At 43.3% G+C, this 26774-nt stretch overlaps 1 pseudogene; it reads right to left on the bottom strand.

Moving 5' to 3' along the window:
* Nucleotides 1-372: 372 nt before the first annotated feature.
* LOC147448908 (uncharacterized) lies at nucleotides 373-26699 on the bottom strand (annotated as a pseudogene).
* Between the last annotated feature and the right edge of the window lie 75 nt (nucleotides 26700-26774).

Genomic DNA, 26774 nt, shown 5'->3' with positions numbered 1-26774 from the left:
AAAGTCGATGAATTTGATGTCGAAGCCGCCCCCCATCGTCTCTTTTGATCATGACATTGGGTGGCCTCATATCGCCATGTGCTACTTGGCAGCCGTCAATCGGGATGGATAAAGCTCATTTCAATGCTGTAGTTATTGCTACTTGTAGTTCGTGCTTTGCAGCCCCATCCATAGCTTTGAGTAAAGACAAAGAAGGGTTCCAATCTGCAAGATAATGCATCCCCACCTCCAGCCAGCCCCCTGCGATTGGCTTACAATGAAACAAAAAGGGGGCCCAGCCTGCCTCTGCCCAGCTCCTATGGACTTCCTCTCCATATTGCCTGCAATATTTAAAGATCCTGCGTTCTCCATCGTCACGAGTGACAATGAAGATCAATTTGTTGCCAATCCTAACACTCCGCCTCCCCTGCAAAGGATAGGGAATATCCTTGGGGGTGATTGTGTTAACCGATGGATGTGCTTCTATATAGTAGGAGTGCAAGGCAGTTAGTCCCTTCTTCAAAGCGCGCATGGCCCTGCAGAGTGTAGCCATATCCGTCCGGTCATGCTCAGTGTAGAAGCAGTTCATGAAGGGAGTGAGAGGCTGCCATGCCACTTTCTCAAAAAAAACGAGGCCTCCTATCCTGATGGTGGCGCCGATGACTTCAATGAAGAAGCATGGAAGCAGCTCTGTTTCAGCATGTAGTGAGCCAACATATAAGGCAAAAGATTGAAGCCCCAGTGCCAATGTGCCTCCCTTTTCCAACTTTAGCTCCCCCAAGGCTACCCAGTTGTCACCTGCTATTACTGTTGCATCAGTCATAACTTTTTTCGCTTGACATGTAATCATATCTACTGCAACAGTATGACCAAGAAAACCTCCCATTTTCCGGTTAAAAGCAATCTGGAACTCTGCTTCATTATGAAACACCTGCGCCCTCCCTAACACACTGAAGCAAACCTCTACAACAAAGTTGCACACATCATCATCAAGTGGGGCACTCACATTGCTGAAATCATCAAGAAACTCCCCAAACAAGGGGTGGGCTAACGAGAGGGGAAGAGGCGGCTGTGCAACAGCAGGGAAGCAACACTCATATAACAGCTCGTCAGCCCGCATCTGAACCTTGTACAGTCCCTCTTCCTCCACAGTCGAAGGGGAGCCCTCAGAAAGGACCCTGTCAATGTAGGTCGGAGCAGAGAGATCTCCATCCAGCAGAGTTAGACATATGCATTAAAAGCTAATGAAGCCAAGCATTTTGTTACCTTGTATTAGAGTTTTGATCTCCTTGATCTGGGACCATAGCTTCCTGGCCCGGCCGTTGTCGAGCATATATTGCAATCAATGCATTTCAAAAGACGACATCCCGCACAGGAGCGCCATGTTTGGCGCACAAATATCAACCAAGGCATTTCCAGGCGCTACAGTTTTCTGAAGCAACCCATGACTAACAACATCAGAGTGAATATTTAAGCCCATATTGGGATCTTGCGTATAGACACATGCCTTGTAGATGAACGCGTATGTGATTGCATTCGGAGAGAGGCCCTCACTTTGGATCTGATGAAAACAGCCAAGAGTTTTCTGTCCGTGCTCCTATTGCACGTATCCTGCAATCAATGAATTCCAAGAGACAGAAGTGGGAATAGGAAGCTCCTTTTGTGCTTTATGAAGTGCACCACATTTAGCATATGTATCAACCAAGGCATTGCCAAGCATGAAAGGTCGGAGAAAGGCCCTCGCTTTGCATGTGCTAAAAAAAACCCAGACCTTGCTGGCCCGGCCATGGTTGGGCATACCCTGCAATCAGTGCGTTCCAAAAGGCAACATCCCACATAGGAGTACCACATATGGAATACATATCAACCAAGGCATTGCTAAGCATGGCCATTGTTTGCAACAACCCCTTACTAACAATATCAGAGTTTGCCAAGCACGATAATTTTTTGTTGAAGTGTCCCACAATTGGCATACATTACCGCAGTCAATGCACTCGAAGAGACGGCATTCGGGACATGAAGCTCCTCAAGCACGTTTTGTGCTTTTTGAAGTGCACCACATTCATCACACGTATCGACCAAGCCATTGCCAAGCACAACAATTTTATGAAAAAGCCCTAGTGAAAGTGTCCCACATTTGGAGTACGTATCAACAAGGCAGTGCCAAACATGCCATCTCTTTTAGAGAGCCTCTTCCATAGAGCCACATGCCTTCAAGATGCACACGTAGGTGATAGCATCTGGAGAAGGCCCTCACTTCACACCTGATCAAAACAACCCATAGATTCGTGGCATGGCCGTTGTCAGGCATATCTTGCAATCAATGCATTTCAAAAGACCACATCGTGCACAGGAGCACCACATTTGGCGTACATATCAACAAAGGCATTGCCAGGCACAACAGTTTTCTGTAGCAACCCATGACTAACAACATTCTTTAAGCCCATATCGACATCTTGCGTACAGACACATACCTTGTGGATGAACGAGTATGTGATTGCATTTGGAGAGAGGCCCTCGCTTTGGATCCGATGAAACAGCCGAGCTTTCTGTCCCTGCTTTGGATCCGATGAAACAGCCGAGCTTTCTGTCCCTCGCTTTGGATCCGATGAAACAGCCGAGCTTTCTGTTTCTGCCACAACCCCTGACTAACAATATCATAGCAAAATTTTAAGCCCATATCGACATCTTGTGTAGACACACATGGCTTCAAGATGCACGCGTATGTGACTGCTTCTGGAGAGAGGCCCTTGCTTCGGATCCTGTGAAAACAGCCGAGAGATTTAAGGCCCGGCTCCTGCTGCACTTATCCCACAATCAATGCATTGGGCCAAGAAGCTCCTCAAGCTCGTTTTGGCTTTCTGAAGTGCACCACATTCAGCATACGTATCCACCAAGGCATTCCCAAGCACGACAAGTTTTATAAAAAAACCCTTGCTGAAGTGTCCCACATTTGTCATACATATTGACCAAGGCAATGCCAAGCACGCCATCTCTTTTTGAGAGCAATTTTCATAGAGCAACATGCCTGCAAGATGCACACATAGGTGACAGCGTCTGGAAAAAGGTCTTTGCTTTGCACCTCTTGAAAACAGTCTCGAGAGCTTGCTAGCCCAGCTGTTGTTGGACATATCTTGCAATCAGTGCGTTCCAAAAGACGACATCCCGCATAGGAGCATCACATCTAGCATACATATCGACCAAGGAATTGCTAAGCATGGCAGTTTTTTGCAACATCCCCTTACTAACAATATTAGAGTGAATTTTTAAGCCCAAACCAGTGTCTTGTGTGCTTTCAAGATGCACGCGTATGTGATTGCATCTAGAGAGAGGCCCTTGCTCTCCATCCGTGCTGAAAACAGTTGAGAGCTTTCTGGCTTTGCTCCTGTTGCGCGTATCCTGTAATCAATGCACTCCAAGGGACAACATTCGGGACAAGAAGCTCCAAAGGCATGTTTTGTGCTTTGTGAAGTGCACCACATTTAGCATACATCTCAACCAAGTCATTGCCAAGCATGGCATCTTTTTGCAACAGTCCCTAACTAACAATATCATAGTAAATTTAACAACCCCTAACAAGAAGCTCCACAAGCACGTGTTGTGCTTTTTGAATTGCACCACGTTTAGCATACGGCTTGACCAAGGCATTGCCAAGGATGACAATTTTTTTGCAACAGCCCCTGTCTAACAAATCAGAGTCAATTTATAAGCCATAACAAATCAGAGTCAATTTATAAGCCCATGTTGGCATCTTGTGTACAACCACATGCCTTCAAGGTGCACGCTTATGTGGTTGCATCTGGAGAGAGGCCCTCACTTTGCATCTATTGAAAACAGCGAAGAGTTTTTAGGCGCTGCTCTTGTTGCGTGTATCCCGCAATTAGTGCATTCCAAGAGACGACATTCTGGACAGGGAGCTCCTCAAGTAGTTTTCGTGCTTTTTCAAGCACACCACAGTTGGCATACATATTGACCAAGACAATGCCATGTATTGTATCTTGAACTTTTTGAACAACCCTTGACTATAGCACTCTCATCATGAATTATCTCATGCATGTGGAGGCTTCAAAGTACTTGCAGGTCTTTGCTTTGAATCTTGTGAAAAGAACCCAAAGCTTCCTTGCCACAGCCATGTTGAGTATACCTTGCAATCAAAGCAGTACAAGAGACATCCTAGACATATCGAGCATGCATACTCTCATCCATGTCAACGTCCTGCCCATCATATTTTGTCTGAAAATGCTTAACGATCAGGTTTTTGCCAATCAGCGAATATCATGAAAATAAGGCACACTCTCTTGAGGGTCCCAACACAAGGCTAATTCTTGCTGAAATTAAACCATAGTAGTTCTTAAACGTGTAAAAATGTAGATTTCCTGCAATGTTAATTCAGATACTATTCCAGGAGCAAGAAGATCCTGTTCTTGCCTGCATCACATATATCTACAACTCATAATTGGGTGCAAACCCCGCTGGTGGCCATCATACTTGAGTTGTAGCATTTGAGAAGCTGTTAGACTGATTTCCATCAGTGTGTAACTGCTGGAAGGTCATCCCATGGTCGCTAGCAGATCCATTGGGGCACATTCCTCTGGGAGGGGATCCTTTTATTCCGTTGTCAAATGTGTATAAAGCAAGGTTCTGGAATCGGACAGACGCCAGATGCCTTCAAGATGCATGCGGCACATTCCTTTTGGAGAGAGGCCCTCGCTCTGCATCTGTTGCCGAGAGGGAGCAGTGCTACCTGTAATAAAGCGCGCACGACCTGTTAAAAATAAGTATGCAGTATTGAAGCCGTTTGAAAAAGCGATGCCACGTGGGTTAACGAGAGGGCATGGATTTGAAAGAGGCTACTACCCTAACGAAGTAACAAGACATATACAAATTGACATTTAGCATCTAGCACTAAAAAGAACAAGAGCATGAAAAATTTGTCAAGGCCTGCACTTTATGAAAGGGATATACATTTAAAAAGTGCTATAATGTTTATAGGAGGAGACAAAGTTAAGTGCATCAATTATGAGAGATTATAGGGATGGTTAAAGTTGAGATTATATCCAAGCATGTGGTACTTGTAAATTCTTGCAAACAAAAAGTATTTTAAATTTTTCATCGAATGGTTGGTAGCACAGAACGTTAGCTTGCATTTTTTAAGGTGGATGTCGAGTGTGTTTTGCCTTTCTTCTTTCTTCCCTACCCTCATTCCCCGCTAGCTCTCTCCACCTTTGAAGTTGTTTGAGGCCTTGGGACTGAGGCTCAGGATGGTTAATGTGTAGTTGTCTGTATTTGCCTTTCTTCTTTGTAGTTATTCCCGGTATAATGAATGAGGATATTGATACATGTAACTTCACCTTATGTTTTTTGTGTTATGACATCAACAATGCATGTTGCACTGTTTGTCGCACCGGTTGTCAAGTTGATGTTTTCAGTGATCATGCAGTGCACACGAATTGCAATCGAATCCAATTCCTTCACCTTAGGGTCTAGGAGCCACTACTCAAGGACATTTATCTTATCCACGTTTGCCTTCATTTCAACTTTTGCAATGTGAGTTTGATTGTACAACTTATTCAAGGCAAGGTTGTTATAGTGTTGGACATCTGATCTGTGAGTATAAATTATCGTAGTAGAGTTGTTGATGTAGGCATGCACATGCGCTTCATCTATAATACATGCACCCAAGGTACAATTGATCTTATCTACGGGTAGTTTTATTTCACGAATAATGGTCAAGTACTGAAGCAGTTCAAGGTCCATTGCATGTCTTACAGAGCATGACATCTTGTAGAAATTTGTGTGTAGCCAGTGGACCGAGCTTGTGATATGGCATATGTTACAAAGCTCTCGTGCACGACTACAAACTGGGGTAGCTGGGCAAGATCACCGAGCAAGAGAATATACTTGTTGTTGAAGGGATCTGCCAATGTACTACACGTTACATTATATTTTGTCTTACGATAAGGTCAAAAGTCATTTAGGTTAACATGGATATCTCGTACATAATTATAATATCTGCCTCTTTTATGTCCAAATATCACTCATTTGAAATGAGTAGAGAGGAGATATTGTTGATTTGTGCTTTGTATCTTGAACTGGTAGTAGAATGTAGATGCAGCGGCATACCTCACATATATAGTGATAAACGAGGTCAACAAACAAATGAAATAGAATAGCGGCATACCTCACATATATAGCGATAAACGAGGTCAATAAACAAATGAAATAGACACTCTTGATGTCCTTATTTCTATATTATTGTTGAGCGCTCTGCCATTGGAGCAGTGACAACAATACTTAGCAGCATTACACAAGAGGGATACATAATTTCTAGATTGTCAGCAAAGATGTCACATTGCATACTCCAATCTTTATACAATGCAATAATTTCAAACCATGACCTAGTATGAGGATGGTAAGCTAGTTTCAAGTTGGCTACAGTTTTCTCCCTAGCTTATTGGCGCTTGGTCTGTAATCTTCTAGGTCTTGAGAGCTTCATACTGACACCTAGTACGGGAGAAACAAGGACATATATAGTATGGCATCAATTATTTAAACACCTAATATGGTATCAATTATTTAGGGCTAAAGTAAAGACGTACAAGTTGAATTCACTATTGTGATACACCACATGCATTCACCACTTGTGTATTCACTACTGTAATACATCACATGCATTGGCTAGCAGTTATATGCAAAGAGTTGTGTGTGTAACTAGCGTGTATAGATGGTGATCGACATCGAGTGTATACTTCTGAAAACGAGATCTAAATAAACCAAAGCAGAGGAAGTAATGCGAAAAATTCTAAAACAAGTAAATAGATAAAGCATGAATAAACTGAACAATCAATGAGGTGCTTTACTTACCTACAATGTTGTACTGCTTCTTTTCAATTGTCTAATCTACAGGCTGATATTTGAGTCAAACTACAAAAAAGTAATGTGAATAGTTAAACATATCGTCTTGCAATGAAATGTCATGGACTGGAAGTGCAAAGTATATAGTGCATGCAATACAGAGGTGCCATACAAAAGTATGGTGGAGAGTTGGCACTGTGGTCTCTCCAAAAAATTATAAGAAACGAAAGCCGTGCACTGCCCCGTAGTGTTTATGTGTTGCACGGCCAAGCAAACACATGTACATGGGAAATTGGATGCAAATAATGGACCTTGCAGTGTTGTCGAGCTGGAGTCGCGCTTGTGCAATTGAAACATGCAGTATTGTGAATATATATGTCCTCCCTACCATACACAAAACATGTAGATGTAACTTTATGTTTTATTTCCTCTGATCAGTATTAGCTTCTCTCTCTCTCTCTCTCTCTCTCTCTCTCTCTCTCTCTCTCTCTCTCTCTCTGTGTGTGCGTGTGTGTGTGTGTGTGTGTGATGTAAGATGCTTATGTCATCAATTATGTCTTCTTGCCTCCTTGCTAACTGACTCGCGTTATGTATTGTGCTTCCTAATTGCACATGACAATGGGTATCTTGAGGTTGGCGTCCCTATAGCGGAAGGCGCCATATTCAATCCGCTTATCAATAATCCAAACGTGCATCTGACGAACTACTATTACGTAAAGATCTATCGATGCCTTTGACAATGATCTCACTTTCAAGAGAAATGGATTTGTTTTCTACATTGAACGTTCGCTTAGTTTCTAGTTATTTGCACTAGTTACTAAGCCTTGTTTCTAGTCATACGCAAATAAGTAATGTTGCTTAGTACAACTATGTATGCCATGGACAACTATGCTGATTTTGGCATAGTTGCAAAACGTGAACGAGAATGATTTTAATGCGTGACCGCCAAGCAGAGTTACTCCAGCTTTGCCTCAGAAGCGCTAGAGCGCAAATTCCATAGTGTGCTCGCCATGTAGGGCATGCAACAACATGCATTTTTATGCATGTACTTAGGTGTCATCAAATTCTATCAGGTCACCGAAGAGTCGCTACCTTGCAACCTCAAGCTGTCAGTGCTACGGGTACCGGCAGTTCTCGTGTGACCACGCCCTTATATGCTAAGACACTAAGAGATGAAAAGAAAGTTGACTTATCTCTACAAGAAAACCGAGATAAGCTGACTTATCTTTTGCTTCATTAGTTTATCACTTGGTAGTTATCACTTTCAGTAGCTTATCACTTAATGATAAACCGAGATAAACTTACTTATCTTTTGCTTCAATAGCTTATCACTTGGTGATAAACCGAGATAAACTTACTTATCTTTTGCTTTTGGTGGCGTAGTTTTTTCAGAGCTTTTCATTGCAGCGATGTTTTTTCAATAATTTAAATCTAATGCCACGTGGTGGCTTCTACGTTCAGAAACCGCAAAAAGGGCCTTCGGCTCACCAAGTAAAAAAAAGTGGGCATTGGGGTTGTATTTTCAAGATTTTTTTGATAGATCTAAAATATTGATTGGTTGAAATGAGATAGTGGACACTCATTTAGACGACCACTGTGTAAATCTAATGATGGACTTGTTTGATTCACTCTCTTCGTAGTTTGGTAGTGGAACATTGTTGAGTCAAGTGCGTGTGCGCTCTCTCTTTCTCCCTCTCTCAAATTTTTTTGTTCTCTTTCTAAACAACAAGGAAAAGTATCCATCAGAGTCCTTTGACTCATCACTCTCTCTTTTGCCTCAATCCCGACACACAATCCTTCTGCTAGCTACCAAATTGCCTCTTGACGTGGAGATGGCTAATGCTTCTAGCCAAAGCAGGCAAGAGGCCGCTAGAGAAACTATGGTAGCTCACATCCAGGGAGTGCTCAACATCTTGACGTTGAAGATTGTTGCCGCACAATGTGGAGAGTACGGACTTTGCAACCATAGCCATGACCACAAACAAGGGGGCAGCTTCAATCAAGCGACGAGCGACTGTTGAAGTGGTTGCGGCTTCAATATACCTGTTTTTGCAAGGCTAGACTAGGCTTGGCATTGCTCAAGGACTCCGTGAGCCTCCTTAAGTATCATTTGCAATACCTTGAGCTCCTGCAAGAGTATGTGGGTGCAAGCAACTCTCCTTGCAATAAGCTCTTTGGTTGGTTAGTTGCTACTATAGTAGTAGGTAGTATATACCATCATGTGCGTTTGGAGGATTTGTTGTGTCTTGCCTGCACTTCTTGCTTTTAGAAAGGACATCAACGGATTTCAACACAAAGGGGCGAGACAATGTCAAAAGGGGCGTGCTCATCTTTGCAAGCAAAATGCGCAGGCAGGCGTGTGGTTTTGGTTCAAGGCTCATGGATGGAAGGCCTACTGCTCTGAGGGGGCATTGTAGGAAAAGGGAAAAAGGTTGAAGCTGACCTAGTTGGCACCACCATAGAGAGGCTATGTGTTTGGTTTTGGCTAGCGCCCAGTGGAGAGAGTAGAGCTCAACTGAGTGCGGTGAAGAGGTCATCAGCGCACAAGGTGTCAAGGAGTGGCCATTGAGAGAGAGAGAGAGAGAGAGAGAGAGAGAGAGAGAGAGAGAGAGAGAGAGAGAGAGAGAGAGAGAGAGAGAGAGAGAGAGAGAGAGAGAGAGAGAGAGAGAGAGAGGGGGGGGGGGGGGGGACAAGGCAACAAAAGTTGTATCATCAATAGTGATGATTGAGTGCGCCAAGGTATGATGGTGCATTTTTCCAACAAGTAAATACACAAGACCAGGTCTTCTTGATGTGGTGATGCCGCATTCCAATGGGTTTTGGTTGTGTCTTATCGCAGGCTACGATAAATATGGCAGGGTTTTGGGAAGATCCAAGAAAGAATCTTGGGTGGAGGAGGTGAAGCTAGCAAAGAAGGTGCTGAGGGGGATGGGAGACAATGTGGAGTCATGGCAAGTGGGGTGGGCGACGGTGAACAGCTTCGGCGGCATAGCGAGGAGGGATTCAAGAGTTCTGGTGGAGACGATAATGAGCGAAGGTGTGCCATTGTTGGGAAGGCTAGCAAAGCATTTGGATGAGAAGAGCTCAGGGTCACTGATGTATGTGAGGATGGTAGTCCTATACTATCACTATAGTCTGAAGAAAGGGGAGGAAGTGTCACTATTGAATAACGGAGAGGAAGCTGGAGGGTAAGCTAAGGTAGCTGTGCACGGTGGCAAGAGTGCAGAGGACGTGCTTGTGCACACGGTACCTCGATGAAGGAGAGGAGTCGGGAGCACAGAGGAAGCGGAAGATGCACACATACACTCACACACTCACCACCATAGCCACACACACAGGTTGGAGGGGGATAGCCGACATGTACTGTGTTCCCCCTTTCTTTCTTCTCTATCTTATGCACTAAGGGACAATACACATTGTACTTAGTGTTAGTGGCTCACACAAGTGTATAGCTGTACACTTAGGGTTAGTAGCAGTTAGTGATGGGCGACCGGCCACATGGTCATTAAACCTAACATTCTCCCACTTGATGGCCAATGTGGGAGACCATAAGAATCAAAGAAACCACTCTTCACCCAATGCCCATCAACTCACGACAGTGCCAAAACTGATGGATGGAGAGACTTTTAGTGAGTGCATTCGTTGTGTTCTCTAACGTAGGAATCTTCACTAAATCAAGGATCTTTTTTGCCATGCATTCACGACTGAAGTGATAACGCACATCAATGTGTTTTGTTCTGGAATCAAACACTAGATTGTTAGCCAAGGCAATAGCACTCTGACTATCACAATGAAGAACTGTTGTACATTGCTCCAATCCAAGATCTTTCACTAGGCAAGCAAGCCAAATAACTTCTTTGCATGCCTCACTCAATGCAACATACTCTGCCTCTGTGGTAGAAATGGATGTACAGTCTTGAAGAACAGATCTCCAAGAAATAGCAGAACCAGCAAATGTGTCCAACCTATTGTTGATTTATGATTGTCAACACAACCTGCATAATCAATGTCTACAAATACTTGAATGGATGACTCTCCACGACCATAGCACAACTGTCTATCTGCACTGCCACTCAAGTATCTGAGAATCAACTTGACAACATCCCAATCTTTTTACTAGGGTTAGACATAAATCTGCTGACAACTCCCACTGCATGTGCAATGTTAGGTCTTGGAGCCACCATGGCATACATGAGACTACCACAAGCTGAAGCATAAGGAACCTTAGCCGTCGCATCTTTTTCCTCAGCAGATTTGGGAGAGTCTTTCTTAATAAGTTTCAAATATGTAGGCAAAGGAGTACTCAAAGTCTTCCCCTTCTGCATGTTGAAAAGATCAAGAACCTTGTGCACATACTCTTTTTGAGAAAGGTGCAACAACCTCTTCTTACTGTCACGAGTAATGCGCATACCCAAAATGTGATTGGCTTCACCCAAATCTTTCATGTCAAATTGACTTTTCAGCTTGGTTTTCAAGTCAACAATGTCCTTCTTGGAATGACCAGCAATAAGCATGTCATCTGCATAAAGGATAAGCATAATAAGTTGTCCATTGGGTTGTCTTTTCACGTAAAGACATGGATCCTCATTATTGAGTTTATAGCTTAGGGAACGCATAAATGCATCAAATTTTTAATACCATTGTCTCGATGATTGCTTCAAGCCATCGAGACTTTTCATAAGTTTACATACCAAATGTTCCTTTCCCTTTAGCACAAACCCTTCATGTTGCTGCATATAAATCTCTTCCTCGAGATCACCACGTAAGAAAGCTGTAATGACATCCATTTGATCAAGCTCCATATTTGCAGTGGCAACCAAAGCAAGCAACATTCTCAGTGTGGTCATCTTGACCACTAGAGAAAAGATTTCCTAGAAATCGACACCATATTCTTGCTTGAAACTTTTGGCCACTAAACGAGCTTTGTAATTGTCAATCTTCTTCTTGTAGACCCATTTACAAGGCAATGATTTCCTACCTTTTGGCAATGGAACAAGTTTCCATGTTTTGTTCTTTGCAATACTGGACAACTCCCTCTTCATAGCATGTTCCCTTGAACATTATCTTTGGCTAGCATAGCCTCTTTGTAACAAGAAGGCTCACCACTATCTGTCAGCAAAACAAAATCCACGCCTGGAACAAAATGTTCTGGTGGATGTGAGACTCTTTGAGATCTTCGCGGGCGGCTGATCAAAACTCGTACTAGCCTATGTAGTAAGTGGCTCGGGAGCTGTCTGGACAGGAGGTGATACATCAAAAAATGTCACTTTCCGGAATTCAACCTCTTTCACTGGTTGTCTATGCATCTTAGTCTCATTAAAGACAACATCATTGCTACGGATCACTGATCGACTTTCCGGATCCCATAAACGATAGCCAAATTGACCATCTACACCATAGCCAATGAAGATACATTTCCTGGACTTAGGATCTAGCTTGGCACGCAATTCCTTGGGTACATACACAAAATTCACGTATGTATGTGTGTGTGAACTACTGAAGCTCGCTCTCTCTCTCTTCCTCTCTCTCTCTATGAAACTTGTGTGTGTAGACTCTCTCTCTCTCTCTCTCTCTCTCTCTCTCTCTCTCTCTCTCTCTCTCTCTGTGACCTGCTAAGGGAAGGCCTTAGTGTTGGGCTAGGTTAGGCGGACTTTGATGGATGGCGTCCATGTAAAGGGTCGCTGCAAAGTGAACTCGCAAAGGGTCGCTGCAGGTGAACTCGCAAAGGGTCGCTGCAGGTGAACTCGCGAGGCTGAACGCAGATGGCTCCATGCAAAATTTTGCATGACATGCTTAGCATTCCCTGTGTTTACACGCGTGGGAGATCTATGGAAAGGGAGAAGGGTACTGGCCTTTGGGCTGCATGCGTGCAGTCTAAACGAGTCACGACTCGCCACGACTCACGAGGCCAGCCTAGCCTGCCTATCAGTCTAAAATGAGCTCTCTCCTTTTCTATCTAAAGAGTGGATGTTAACCCTCACGGCTCACAGACACCCTATCACTTACGACAGATGTTGTATTATTTACTTGGTAGAGTCAGGTACCGGGCTTGTCGGTCCAATAGGAAAAGGGTAAGAGTGATCGCCGATGAGAGGCGCACTCTAACTGGAACATTCAAGGGATTAGTTGGCTAAGCATGGGCGCCCAAGTGTGAATGGGGCGAGCTCATATAAAAGTCAACTAAACCTTAAATTCACTCATTCTCTCATTTGTGCAATTGAAGAGTGCTCTTGCTCCATCTCCATCTTCTTCTTCTTCATCTCCTTCTGTGTGTGTGTGTATGCGTGAGAGTGAGAGAGACAGAGAGAGAGAGAGAGTGTGTGTGCGATGGAGCATTGCGACAGCACGACGGCGACGAAGCGGTTGAGCGCAGCGTAGCGGCGTCTCCCTCTTCTTCACGACGAGGAATCCTCCACGACAGCAAGTGTAGAGCGGTGAGTGACACACCATCACCATCTTTGAGCTTACTAGTTTAGGCTTGTTGTGTGCTTGGAGCCATTTGTGGCTCGCACACAGTGTATCGGCAAGTTCCTTGCATTGACACGTGCGACAGATGTGCACATTTTTGGTGCCGTTGCCGGGGAATGCCATACACTAAGCTTGAATGGCACTCTGTGCTTCTTTTGTGGTGCAATTCAATTGTAGGAAAGGAAGGGAAGGAAGGTGTGTGTGTTGAGAAGAAGGATTTTGTGTTGCTACTGTGTATTTATTTATTAATGAAGTTTTGAAAGGTTACTGTGTTCTCTCTGTGATAAGGTCTTAGTATTAAGGTTGTTAGTTCTGTGTAATGCAAAGTACAGTAAGTAGGAAGTAGATCTGTGAGAGCTAATGAAGTGTGTTAGTGTGTAACAGTAGGTGTATTAGTTGTAAATAGGTAGGTAGAGTGTGTGTTCTCACGCGCAGGCCACGGCAACCTTATCCCAAAAAAAAAAAAATCTAAAAAAAATTAAAGGTAGGACCGGGATCGGGAATATCTCCCAGACCCAAGCTCAAGCTCACGCTCAGGCTCAGGCCTCAATCGTCCTTTAAAATTACGTATTTTAGCTTCACACGTAGCTAAAAATCGACTTTTTTGAGGACCAACGGAGCTTCAAGTGACCAAACGTTGTGCTGTAAAGCACACCACGACCCTCTGAGTGATACGCTCGTTTTGAGCTATCACACACTTTAATCAAAAAATAGATCATTAAAAAACATAAAAAACGAGTGAAAACGGACGCCTAAAAAAATAAGTGGTTAACCTTCGAGGTTATTCGCCGACGCTTGTAGGGTGCCAAAGGCACATGCATCTGCGCTCTAGTTGTGTGCTAGAGACGGAGCAACTAGAGAGAATTTCAACTTACGCGAGTTCTCAATATCCACCTACTTTAGGTTCCGGGCCCTCGGCAGGGACCCAAGGTAGTACAAACCAAGACCCGAACATAGCGGCTAGTGACTCTTCCTCTGACTACGACGTCATGGCGGGTTTCCCAGTGCCTAATCCCGATAGCTCAATCCAAGACATGCATGCCATGGGCCCGCAGTCCGGTCCGAGTGTGCTTAGCCGCTTGAAGGAAACCTTTAGTAGACCCACTTGCTCCGAACATGGAGCTAATGATGTAAATGAGGGGGGTGGGGAAGTAAATTCTCCATTCATGACCAACGTAGACCCTATGCCCTTAGAGAATGTGCACGTGAATACTTCATTCACTACACCTCCTGACTCTTCAAAGTTATTTCCCTCCGAGGTCATATTACCCGATGGTAGAAGCCTTGCCGAAGTGCAAGAGGTTGAGCGGTATATTCTTGCAGTAAGGGAAAAGGAAATTGAGAGCTTGCACAAGGCAGAGCAACAAAGAGAGTTAAAATCGAAAGCTCCTATGTCAATATCTTTGCTAGGAGAGCAATCGAGTGCTCCTGACTTAGCAACCGCTAAGGGCCAACCCCTAAAAAACAACATTGCATCTAGCTCAAAGGACACCCCTAGCACCTCAATTCTAGATGGAGCGTTCTTAAATGAGAAATGGGAGTACGAACTACAAACGGAAACTCTGACCGACCTATACACATGTCACACCTATCATGTGGGTTGGTTAGATGTCCTACAATCCACAATGGGTGCTACTAGTGTGGAGGATCAACAACAAAGAGTTTGTGAGGTCATCCATAGGGTGATTGAGTTAGAGAGATAGAACAAGGGGATCCACATGCCTTCAATGGGTCTCATGAGATTCTTGGATACAAGGAAGGCTAAACAACCGACCTTATCGCAAATGGAGACTCCCTCTGTAAGTCCGATGGATCCTCCATATGTTGTTTCGCTAGGGGTCTCAGTGCAATCTGAGCCCACAAGTAATAGCTTTACCTTTCCAAGTATAGCTCATCTTTCCCTTGATGACACCACGGCTACCATGCCTACCCCAATGATGGACATGTCGAGAAACACGCCATGGATCTCATTTGTTAGTAAAGCACTGCTACATGGTAGCTCAATGCCTGCAACAGTACCTACAAGTGTGTACCAATCATATACACCCATGGGTCCTCGTACTCATGTAGTTCCTAACCCTCCCATTGTTTCAACTACCTATTCTCCACAACCACAACGCCCAAGTTTTTATTTCCATAGGACCATACCGGCTAGCATTAGCATGTCACATCCGACGTTTGCTATGCCCAGAGCCACCCATATGAACTTTGGACCACCACATGGCACCACACCGTACCATACGTGGAACCCAAGGGCTTCCTATGCGCCAAGACCAATGCCAATACCTACTCCACATGTAGTCTCTGGAGCACCTTCACCCACGGTGCCTGCTCACTTAGGTGACTTAGCAACGTTTGCTCAAGCTATTGGTCCATCTATTGCTCAGAATATGCGTAACATGCCATAGAGAGCCTAGAAGTAAGGCAGTACAAATAGCCAAGCTCACACAAAAATTTAGTGGAGAAGGGGATGTGAGAAAGCATATCGAAGTGTTTGAACAAATATGTGATTCTCTAGGAGAACACAATGACCTGCATAAGAGTAATGCTTTAAGCCCAACCTTAAGTGGAAAGGCAGGGGATTAGTATAGAACCCTAAGGGTGGAAGAAAAAATGATTTAGCCTACTCTTAGGAGATTGTTCTTGAAAGAATACATACGAGACGGAGTGCTTTGGGGTGTAGCCTCTCAACTCTAGAAAGCCCAACGAGAGGAAGGAGAGTCGGTGAGAGACTTTATTAGTCGCTTGAAGCATTTGAATTCTCCTTGTAATCCAAATGAGTGCTTCAATAATAATCAATTTCTTGATAGATTCATTAGGGGATTACGACATGAGGATATCTACAATGGCCTAGTCATTAGAGGTATCACCACTTGGGAAGCAGTCACCACCAATGCGATCCAATTGGAGGATAATTTAATGATTCAAGGAGAAAGAGTGTTTGTTGAGCACAAATCTATTAGCTCGCAAGCATCAGGGCATCAGCCAATGACCCTAAAGCCTATTGCTAAGGAGCCAAAGATATCCGAGATGACTTTAGCAGATCTCACCAAGGCTATTAAAGAGAGTCTTAGAGACAATCGTGCTCCACAAAACAATCATATGTATCCAAGAAGGGAGCAACATGGTGCTCAGTATGCTATGGACCACATAGTACCAGTGAATGCCCTACTTTTAGAGTAAAATCCAATGGGAATTGCAATGCCTGTGGAAGGTATGGTCATCAAGCTAAGGATTGCATAGTATTTAAACGCGCGATGGCCAATAGACCAACCTTAGCATGGAAAAACAGACCTGAAGTGCCTGCATTGATGCCGGTCCCACCTCTTGAAAAAACAGCACAACACATGGTCCCTAGGGACCAAAATGTTGTTCAAAGAACACCCTTACCACATCCATTGCTAGGACCGCAACCACCACATCCGAGAATCACTTCTGTGAATCAAGTGGGTTGTGAGTCATCTATTGCTTGTTTGGAAGGTAGAGAAAGATATAGATCCTAATATTGCCTATGGGATGGATGTGCTCGAAGAAAGTCCACAATACTACATGGAGGACTATTGGGGACAAGTCAAACCTGTCTATCAAGTAGCTGCTCTTGCTGCAAGAGGCCAAAATACCAATTACACTACTAAGAGACCACCTCTTCAATGCTATGAGTGTGGAGGCTCACATCGTGTAGCCGGGTGTCCTATTAGGCTACAAAAGAATGCCACACTAATGCAAACCAATCAAGAGAGCATGTCTACAATGCCGATACTCATGTGTAATCGATGTGGCATAGATCATTTCATTGCCCAATGTCCAAATAATCCAAATGCACCAAAGATCACGCCATTAAACTTGATTGAAGTTACCGAGGAGCCATCACAAAGTACACATGTGGTACAAGTAAACGTACTCACACGATCGATGCTCCAAAAACAAAATTATATTCTTGAGGAAAGAGACACGGCATCAATTGCCCAATCTCAGAAAAAGAAGAAAACACGAAGGAAGAGATCGCAAAAATCAGGGAAGTCAGACCCCAATTCAAAGACCAACATAGGGACTGGTGACGACCCCATATATATGAACGACGCTGAAGAGGATTCTGATTTAGGTGAAACCATGGAGAACAAAACGACCACTAAGATAAAAACCAACAAGGAAGATCTTCATGAGCCACAATGGCCAGGATCCAAGAAGAAGATAGGAACTTATCCAAACCCTACAGAGGAGATCGAGCGAGTCAAGCAATTAAGGAGTTTGGTAGAACATACCCAAAGGGATCTAGAACCAGCACCTATGCAGATCCAGATTACATACACCGTGTTCCCTACGCAACAACAACCTCACCAAGTCCATAGACCCTTAGCCATACCTAGTGTCATCCAAGAAGAAAGTGACATAAAGTCATGGGAAAGTGGGCGTACTCACTTCTTGATGGAAAGAATGTTTACAGAGGGACTACCTGATCCTATCGAAGAAATGGAGATCCCATCTTTCCCACGTCAAGGGACTGAAGTCCAAAAGGTGCCGTTAAACAATGCCAAATTGATGGATTTCATGTCTTCAGAAGTTAGAACCACCATCATGTCCAAACTATATAAAGACCCTGAGCTAGTCTCAGCTCTTCGAGCCTTCCTCAATGGAGAACTAAAGTTTGGGCTACCACAATTTGTACAGATGGATGGAGCTAGGGAGATGCCAATAGAGGAGGAGCACTTAGATCCACAACCCAACCTAGATGAGAACCTTGTTATAGAAATACCTGTTAACAAGTTGGGACGATACTTTGAGGGTGATGAATTCAATGCGACCATACCAATCACTACTAAGGGATTAACTGTGAAGGGAATCCTTGATGGTGGCGCTGGGGTTAGCATTGTCACTAAAAATTGTTGGGAAACTATGGGAAGACCTCACCTTGCAACCACAACCATAGTAGTGAAGATGGCCAATGGGTCTATTGTTAAACCTATTGGGATGCTAGAAGATCTCAAGATCAAGGTCTTTGGACATAGATTACCTTCATTGTTATAGATTTCTCCAAACACACTATGGCATCGGAGATGATCTTAGGACGTCCTTTCATGAGGGAAGCAAAAATGGTGCATGACTAGCCTAAAAACCATGTCTACTTGCAGTTCCAAGATTCTGTCATTCGAGTGGATCTTGTATCTGGTCGAGCACATCCCCTAGGAAACAGGTTTATAACTGATCATAGATCTGACACCACAGTTCACTCGGCCCCATTGCAGTATTGTTACACGGGTAAAGCGGACACTGATGTTGGGGAAGATTCTCCTTATATGGATGTACTACCTGGGATGATTGAGTCAGACAAAGTGGATTGGGTCCACCTAGCAGCAACCATAGACACTTGGGGAAATAGGGGGACGACCTAGGTAACACCTGAGGGGGATGAAATGCCCGTACCCTTAAATATTCTACAAGAAATGCATAAAGCTTCTGACAAGACTCATCCTAATATAACGAAGAAAACATACAAGTGGGTCCCTAAAGCTTCTTTAACGACCATGGTTGATGCTAAAAAACAAAAGCCATGTAAGAAACGTCCCACTCGCTCCAAGAAATGTAAGGAAATGTGGCGGTGGATTCCTAAACGACTATTGGAAGCCCAAGGCTACTATCAAGGAAATGATCAAATCTGGGTGCCAAAACGTAGATTGTGTTCTTACCTGTCACCTGACCCATGTGAACCCAATTATGTAGCTCAAAAACGAATTGACGATCGTGGAAAGAAAAAAATCACAGAATGCTACACACCCGCTCCAGAGCTAGTTTGGGTACCGAAGAAAGAACAATTTGTTCCACCTAGTTCAAGAAGGGGGGAGTCCCATGAAGCTTCTAGATCCTCATGTAATGCATTCATAGAGGTAAAAGCTTCTCCACAGCCTCCACCTACAATAGTGGACCTCCATGAAGCTACAAAGGAATCCATTGTACCTCCCAGTGTTCAAGAATCACTTGATGAACCACTTCAAGTTCACTCCTGGGAGAGTACCTTACCACCCTTGCAACTAGATGAAATGCATAGGGTGGTCGAAAACTATTGGTTAAAGCCTTCACCTATTACCAACTAGAACAATTGGTTTCAAAGGGTGACGAGCACATTTCAAACGGTATGATCTACCCAAGGAAGGGGGGAGTGTTTGCTCACAGTCATCATTCACTTGCTTCCCTCTCAACCTTCCTCCTTGACCTCTCAATCTTCCAATCTTAGGGAATGTATATATATAGCCTTATACTCACAAAAAACAAAAATAATAAAGAGCAAGAGCAATTAGCAAATGAGTATGCACAATAAAAGTCAAAACATTGACCCAGACCTACACATTTACATCCGGAACACTGAAACAAAAACCTATGTCATCAAACACCTTTGATCCTCATCACTTGAGTGATGAAGGGTAGGTAAGATTAGTATGATAGGAGTGTTTCGGTTTTAGAGTTTAGTGATTAGCAAAGTTCTTTCTTCCCATTGATGTGCCTCCTAGGGGTTTCCTAGTGTGTACAGGAACGTGTTACAGTTGTTAGGATTTGGACCTTCATGGAATCTTTCTCTCGTTCACACTTCAAATCAAGCGCGATCATTAGCACAAATAGGTGTTTCTTGTCCATTAGCATTGTCCCTTATCTTTTTGCATCCATGTTTGTCTGGTTTAATTGTGATTGGTAGCATAATATTCAACACATTTGCTTAGTATCAAACATTAAATTCCATGTAATTTTTGTCAGAATCACTTGTCTAGGTTGAAAAATAAAGCAGTCTGACTAAGCTAGTCTGACCAAGCTAGGCGTTAGCGATCTTCTCTTAATACCATGGGGTATACCTTCCTAATTATCAATGGTTACTTAGGTTCTTAATCCGATTTATGCAGCATTGTGTGAAATGTACTAGGGATTTCTAGTGGTCTTAGTCTCTATTGACCTTTTGCTTAAGTATTATAAAGGGAGTTTACTACTGTGATGAGCCTGGGGAGGGTAACAATGTTATATGACCCCCCAAAGTTACAAAGTTAAAATGCTGGAAACAAACGAAAAAATAATAATAATCAAAGTGCCACAATGTAAAATCTTAAGTTGGAAGAGAAATCTCAGCTTGATTTGGTACTTTACTCACATGTATCGCCTATGGTACTAGAGCCCTAGAGGTTCCCAGTGTGGGTGCTTTTCCTTGAAAAGCAAAAAACCCAAGGCATACAAGATAAGCACACACATCAAAATTGAAACAATGTGAAAAGACTTTGGGGGGTCAAAGAAAAGGTAATTAGTCAGGCGATGATTTCATAAGAAATTCCTTTTATCATAGCTTAACTACAAGGTCTTCTAGGTATAGCCTCTAGTCAGCCCTCAGACATGAAATACTTGGCTCTCGTGATTAAACAACTTAATTGACCAGAGAAAATTGAGAAGCTTGCCCATGGTATTAATAGTCGATCTTTAGTGCCTTTCGATCGTTAAATTAGCGACCTCAGACTTGTTTAATTTTTACCTTTACAATTGTTTATGCGTGTGATTATATTGAAATTTAATGTTTATTGCTGACAAATGGTTTAGAATTATGCTACCAATCAATCTGTCTGCCTAAAACTGCATATGCTTTTTAATTGTATATGAGAATGCAATTACTGTGCCAATGTTGTTTGATTTTGCAGTGAATGAAGAAGGCTAAGGACATTCATTTCAAATTCTCTTCCACCTTGTCGAACGAGCTTCAACTCAATAGCTTCCGAGGACAGAATCTACATCAGCAAGGGAGGCATGTTAACCCTCACGGCTCACAGACACCCTATCACCTATGACAGACTTGGTAGAGTCAGGTACCAGGCTTGTCGGTCCAATAGGAAAAGGGTAAGAGTGATCGCCGATGAGAGACGCACTCTAACTGGAACATTCAAGGGATTAGTTGGCTAAGCATGGGCGCCCAAGTGTGAATGGGGCGAGCTCATATAAAAGTCAACTAAACCTAAAATTCACTCATTCTCTCATTTGTGCAATTGAAGAGTGCTCTTGCTCCATCTCCATCTTCTTCTTCTTCATCTCCTTATGTGTGTGTGTGTGTATGCGAGAGAGAGAGAGAGAGAGAGAGAGAGAGAGAGAGAGAGAGAGAGAGAGAGAGAGAGAGAGAGAGAGAGAGAGAGAGAGAGAGAGTACGATCGAGCATTGCGGCCGCACGATAGCGACGAAGCGGTTGAGCGCGGCATAGCGGCGTCTCCCTCTTTTACGCGGCAAGGAATCCTCCACGACAACAGGCGTAGAGCGGTGAGTGACACACCATCGCTATCTTTGAGCTTACTAGTTTAGGCTTGTTGTGTGCTTGGAACCATTTGTGGCTCGCACACAGTGTATCAACAAGTTTCTTGCATTGACACGTGCGATAGACGTACACAGTGGATCTCTGAATACGCACTGCAAGCCTGCCAGTACGTTGTCTTCTGTCATACAGAAAAGCAACTCCACACTCGCACGCGCCACAGGCTGCATTGCAGAAACATGTGGGGCACGGACAATGTCATGGCCAGTGTTCGGGGAAAATACTTTTTCCAAACATGTAAAATTCCTTCCTTGAATTTGCCAAGAGGTAATTTTAGAAAATAAGGTAACTTTTTTTAGGTTTTACACTATTTTTCTCTATTTAGAGGCGGAATTTCTCCTTTTTTCCATGCCCTAAACCGGCATTTTTGAAATTGAAAACGGCACGATATTAAGCTGAGAGACATTTTTCTTGAACACTGGTTGTGGCACGAGAAAACTCCTCTCCTCTGCAAGTCTACGTCACGACTTGAAAGTCTAGCCCTGTTTCCCATTGTAGGCAGCACGATGTCACCTTCGACAGCACCGTCATACACAAGCTATAATAATAGCAGTGTTCGAGACAAAGCATTTTACCACGCATAAACAATTCCTTTGCTTGAATTTGCCAAGAGGAAATTTTCAAAATTTGCGTTACTTTTTAAGATTTTTACACTATTCTCTTCTACTTTGGGGTGGAATTTCTCCTTTTCCCCTTGCGTCCAACTAGCACTTTGGAAATTGAAAACGGCACGACATTAAGCGAGGAAACATTTTCCTCGAACACTAAATAATAGAGACGGAGAACCCGCATGAAGCGTAGTCTCGTGGAGCTCGCAAGGACAGCCTCAAGCGATGACGCAGAAAGGAGCAGAGGTTAGGCTAGAGAGAGATGACCGCCGTTCGCATATAAACGTGTATATACTTATTCGGCTGTGGCACGCACACAGACACACACACACACACACACACACACACACTCAAGAAGAGAGAAAGAGAGAGAGAGAGAGAGAGAGAGAGAGAGAGAGAGAGAGAGAGATTCTTTCAAAAATTACACACACGTAGTCATAGGTGTTATTCAATATGTGCCATTGCACTTTTGCTAAAACAATGCGGATTCCAAGCATACAAAGCTTCTTTCCCTTTTAAACTTTCTTTCCTTGATTTTGTGAAGAGGAAATATTTATTGAAATTTAATCTTTCTTCGTGGCTATTTAAACTACTTTTGCCAGTTTCTGGGCAGAATTTTTTCTTTTGCTTGTGTCCCAGTATTCAAGAAAAATGTGCCTCAGCTTATTATCGTGCTGTTTTTAATCTCAAAAAATGCCGGTTGAGGCCAAGGGAAAAGGGAAATGTTCTACTCCAAAATAGAAAAAAATAATGTAAAAGCCCAAAAAATTAACTTGATTTTTTAAAATTTCCTCTTGGCAAAACCAAGGGAGGGAATTTTGTATGTTTGGAAAAGTGCTTTTTCCCAAACATTGTCATGCCCTCAACCGACATTTTTTGAAACTGGAATTGACACGCTATTAAGATGGGAAACCTTTCACTCCAAAATAGAGAAAGATAGTGTAAAAACCCAATAAATTAATTTGATTTTTTGAACTTTCCTCTTTACAAATTGTCATAATAACTAATATCTAATTCACCTCTCTCTCTTTTGAAGTATTGTTCATGCCGATCTAACTAGGTGTTATGATTTTTGTTGCTCTCTCAATCCAAGCACTCTTGCTATGCTCATTAGGAATCTATTCTAATGAAATGTTCACTATGTTTATGTTATTTTTTGCTACACACAAGTTACTAGGCCATTAAATGTTACATTGGTATCAGAGCCCAAGGTTTTCTCTTTTCTTGCTCAAGAAGAGAGGTCCTCAAGCTAGCTATGTGGCAGGCTTCGTGCAGATAACAGGGCATCACCGTCGAGAGCTATATAGTCTTAATAGTACGGGGGTTGCTTACGGCTTAACCACTATTGAGCTATTAGAAGCTTGACAGGAGCCGAAACTGTTTTGGTGTTGAAAGACCCTCTCGTCTACTCCTTGCAGTTAAGGAGCTTGAGTGCTTTCTAAAGGGGTAAAGAGGAGTAGCAAGTAGGGCTTGAAGTGCCAAGGTACACCTAAAAAAGTTTACACCTAAAAGTTGTTATAATGGCTGACAATAATAAAGAGAGTGAAATTAATGTTGATAGCTTTGATTTTGCTAATGAGCAGGCTATTAATGATGCCCCTATGCTTGTTAACTACCTTGTTCTAGGCTTCAACAAGTCATCAACAATCCATCCCTCCAAAGTGAAGTGCAACGGCAGCTTCGTGCTCATGGGATTCTCCAAACTCCCCGCCAAGAACAGAGAGTACCTAGGAAGCCTCCTTGTGAGACTTCCAAAAGAGGCCTCTCTCTGATTCGGGAAGAAGAAGGAGATCCATACAAAGGGCTCAAAAATTTACTTCTTGATGACGCATCTCCTTCCCAAAGGAGAACTCAAGAGCCCTCACCAAAAGAACGAGAAAGAAGTGAATCTCCTACCACCTCGGCGAAGATGGCTCCACGAAGACGGCGGGCAAAACGCTCTCCATCACCTCCTAAACGAAGAAGACCATCTCACACTTCTCCACACCCTAATTCAAAGAGGGATGACAGAAAACAAGAGAAGAAAAATGCGAGAAAGAGGTCACCCTCTTCTTCATCTTCTTCATCCTCTTCCTCTTATGAAGAAAGTGATGGTGGAAACAAGGAGGAACAAAGCAAGAAAAAGGTGAGAAAGAGGTCACCCTCTTCTCCATATTCCTCAAATTCTTCATCTTCTGAAGAAAGCGATGGTGCAACTTTCGAACCACCAAAAAAAAGAGTCCATAGGGAATTCTATGCCGCGTGGAAGAGGTCGTCCAAGCTCAAGAACTTCAAAGAGGGAGGAAAGAACATCTCTTTCCTTACCTATGATGGCACTTTTGGTGCTACGGACAAAGTCTTGGCCTTCATTCAACAATTCGATGCGGCGTTTGGGTATGAGAGCTTCACGGAGTCCTCAAAGCTACACCATGTAGATATGCATTTTCAAAAGTCCGCCAGGCAATGGTGGTCTAGCCTACGGGAAAACGGTGAAGCCCCACGTACATGGAAAGCTTTAAGAGATTCCATCATGAAGCACTTTTTGGCTATTGATGCCAAAGACAAAGTACTCACCGAATGGAGAAGCTTGAAGCTCTCTCCCTACAAATCTATTAACAAATATGTAGACAAGTTTTAGGACTTACATTTCAAAGCCACTGTCATCAAAAAGATGGATTTTGGAGAGAAAAAACAACAATTTTGTGTGGGTCTAACTGAAGATATGGTGGAGTATGTCAACTCCCAAAGGCCACGCACCATATCCGCGGTCATACACCATACCATGGTGGCTTCACGAATCCATTTCCAACAAGGGGCTAAGAAAAATCTTAAGCCCACAGAGAACAAGGACCGTAACAATGAGTCTAAGGGGAAGGACAATGTACAAAAGTCTCTTAAAGGCAATGCCAAAACAACAACAAAGCTAAGGAGAAGGGAGTTTATAAAGGCAAAAATAAACTCTCTCCTGAAGATCTTCAGCGTTATCGTAAAGATAACCGCTGTTTCAAGTGCGGGGTGCAAGGGCATGCCTATCATGCTTGCCCCCAGAAGAATACACAAAATGAGCCTCCTAGAGCTACCTTGGTCGAAATCCAAGAAGAGGAAGCTCACCAATAAGGATCTCCTCTATGCCATGCTTGGAAAAACGTAAGAGAACATGATGCTTTTATTCTCTTTGACTCTGGCTCTACTCACAATTTCATATCCACAGAGTTGGCCACCAAGCTAAGCATTCAAGGCTATGAGATGGGAGATGTCCTACCCGCTGATGGTGCTTTCAAAGGCCAAGAAGCTTCAGTCACTCCCTTACTTGGGAAATTGAGGATCCATATCCAAAGCTATGTAAACAAAGAGGACATATTTATCTCTCCTCTCAAGCACGAAGATGTAATCCTAGGGGCACCATGCTTTGATCGCATGGCTGCCAATGTTAAATTCCCTAAAAGGAAAATCTACTTTATGTTCAGGGAAAAAGATATGTACATAGATGCTAAGGAGTTGGGTAACACCATACCCAATGTATATGCGCAAGCTTTCAATAAGTCAATAAAGAGCTCTATTTTTGTGTACATGATTTTTGTTAAAGATTTTTAATATGAACCTAATGCTTTAGCAAAAGAAAATATAGAAAATCATAAGGAATTAGAGTTATCCAACTTTCTCAAGGGATTTCAAGATGTTTTTATTGACGACATTCCTTGTGAATTACCTTCTGAACAACACAATGATGACCATGCAATTGAACTTCTTCCAGGAAGTTCACCGCCTAATAAACCCCCTTATAGAGTTTTTCAAGCTCAGCAGGAGGAGATTATGCGGTAAGTGCATGAGTTGATTGAGAAGGGCATGGTTAGGCCTAGCTCATCTCCATTTTGTTCACCCGTGCTCAGTGTAGAAGCAGTTCATGAAGGGAGTGAGAGGCTGCCATGGCACACATCATCATCAAGTGGGGCACTCACATTGCTGAAATCATCAAGAAACTCCCCAAACAAGGGGTGGGCTAACGAGAGGGGAAGAGGCGGCTGTGCAACAGCAGGGAAGCAACAATCATATAACGGCTCGTCAGCTTGCATCTGAACCTTGTACAATCCCTCTTCCTCCATAGTCGAAGGGGGCAGAGAGATCTGCATGCAGCAAAGTTAGACATATGCATTAAAAGCTAACGAAGCCAAGCATTTTGTTACCTTGTATTAGAGTTTCGATCTCCTTGATCTGGGAACGAATGGTCGCCACTTCATCAAGACCTTCTGCCATGCGCTCACGTTCTTGTATTAGAGATTCGATCTTCTCTCGGTCCCTACGGAGGAGCTCAGGCTCCACACTTTTTGCTTTTACTATTTTTAATATAAGAGTAGATCTTCTATCTGCTCGTCAAGCTGGTCACGTCTGGCAAGTTTGCGTTGCAGTAGCAAGAGCTGCTCCTGTGCATCTGCCAATTGCACGGCCTTCTATGCCTCTGCATCCCGCTTTCGCTTTGCCGAGCTCATCTTGAACAAACCCTAGAAAAGTATGGCGAGTCTTATAAACAACTCGTCGGGTCCTTGAATTTGACCGTTAGCTGC

This window comes from Adiantum capillus-veneris, chromosome 10 (assembly GCF_014529385.1).
Source record: "Adiantum capillus-veneris isolate H3 chromosome 10, ASM1452938v2, whole genome shotgun sequence".
Classification (NCBI taxonomy): Eukaryota; Viridiplantae; Streptophyta; class Polypodiopsida; order Polypodiales; family Pteridaceae; genus Adiantum; species Adiantum capillus-veneris.
Note: the sequence above shows the minus strand (reverse complement) of the source record. Positions and strands in the feature narration are given on the sequence as shown.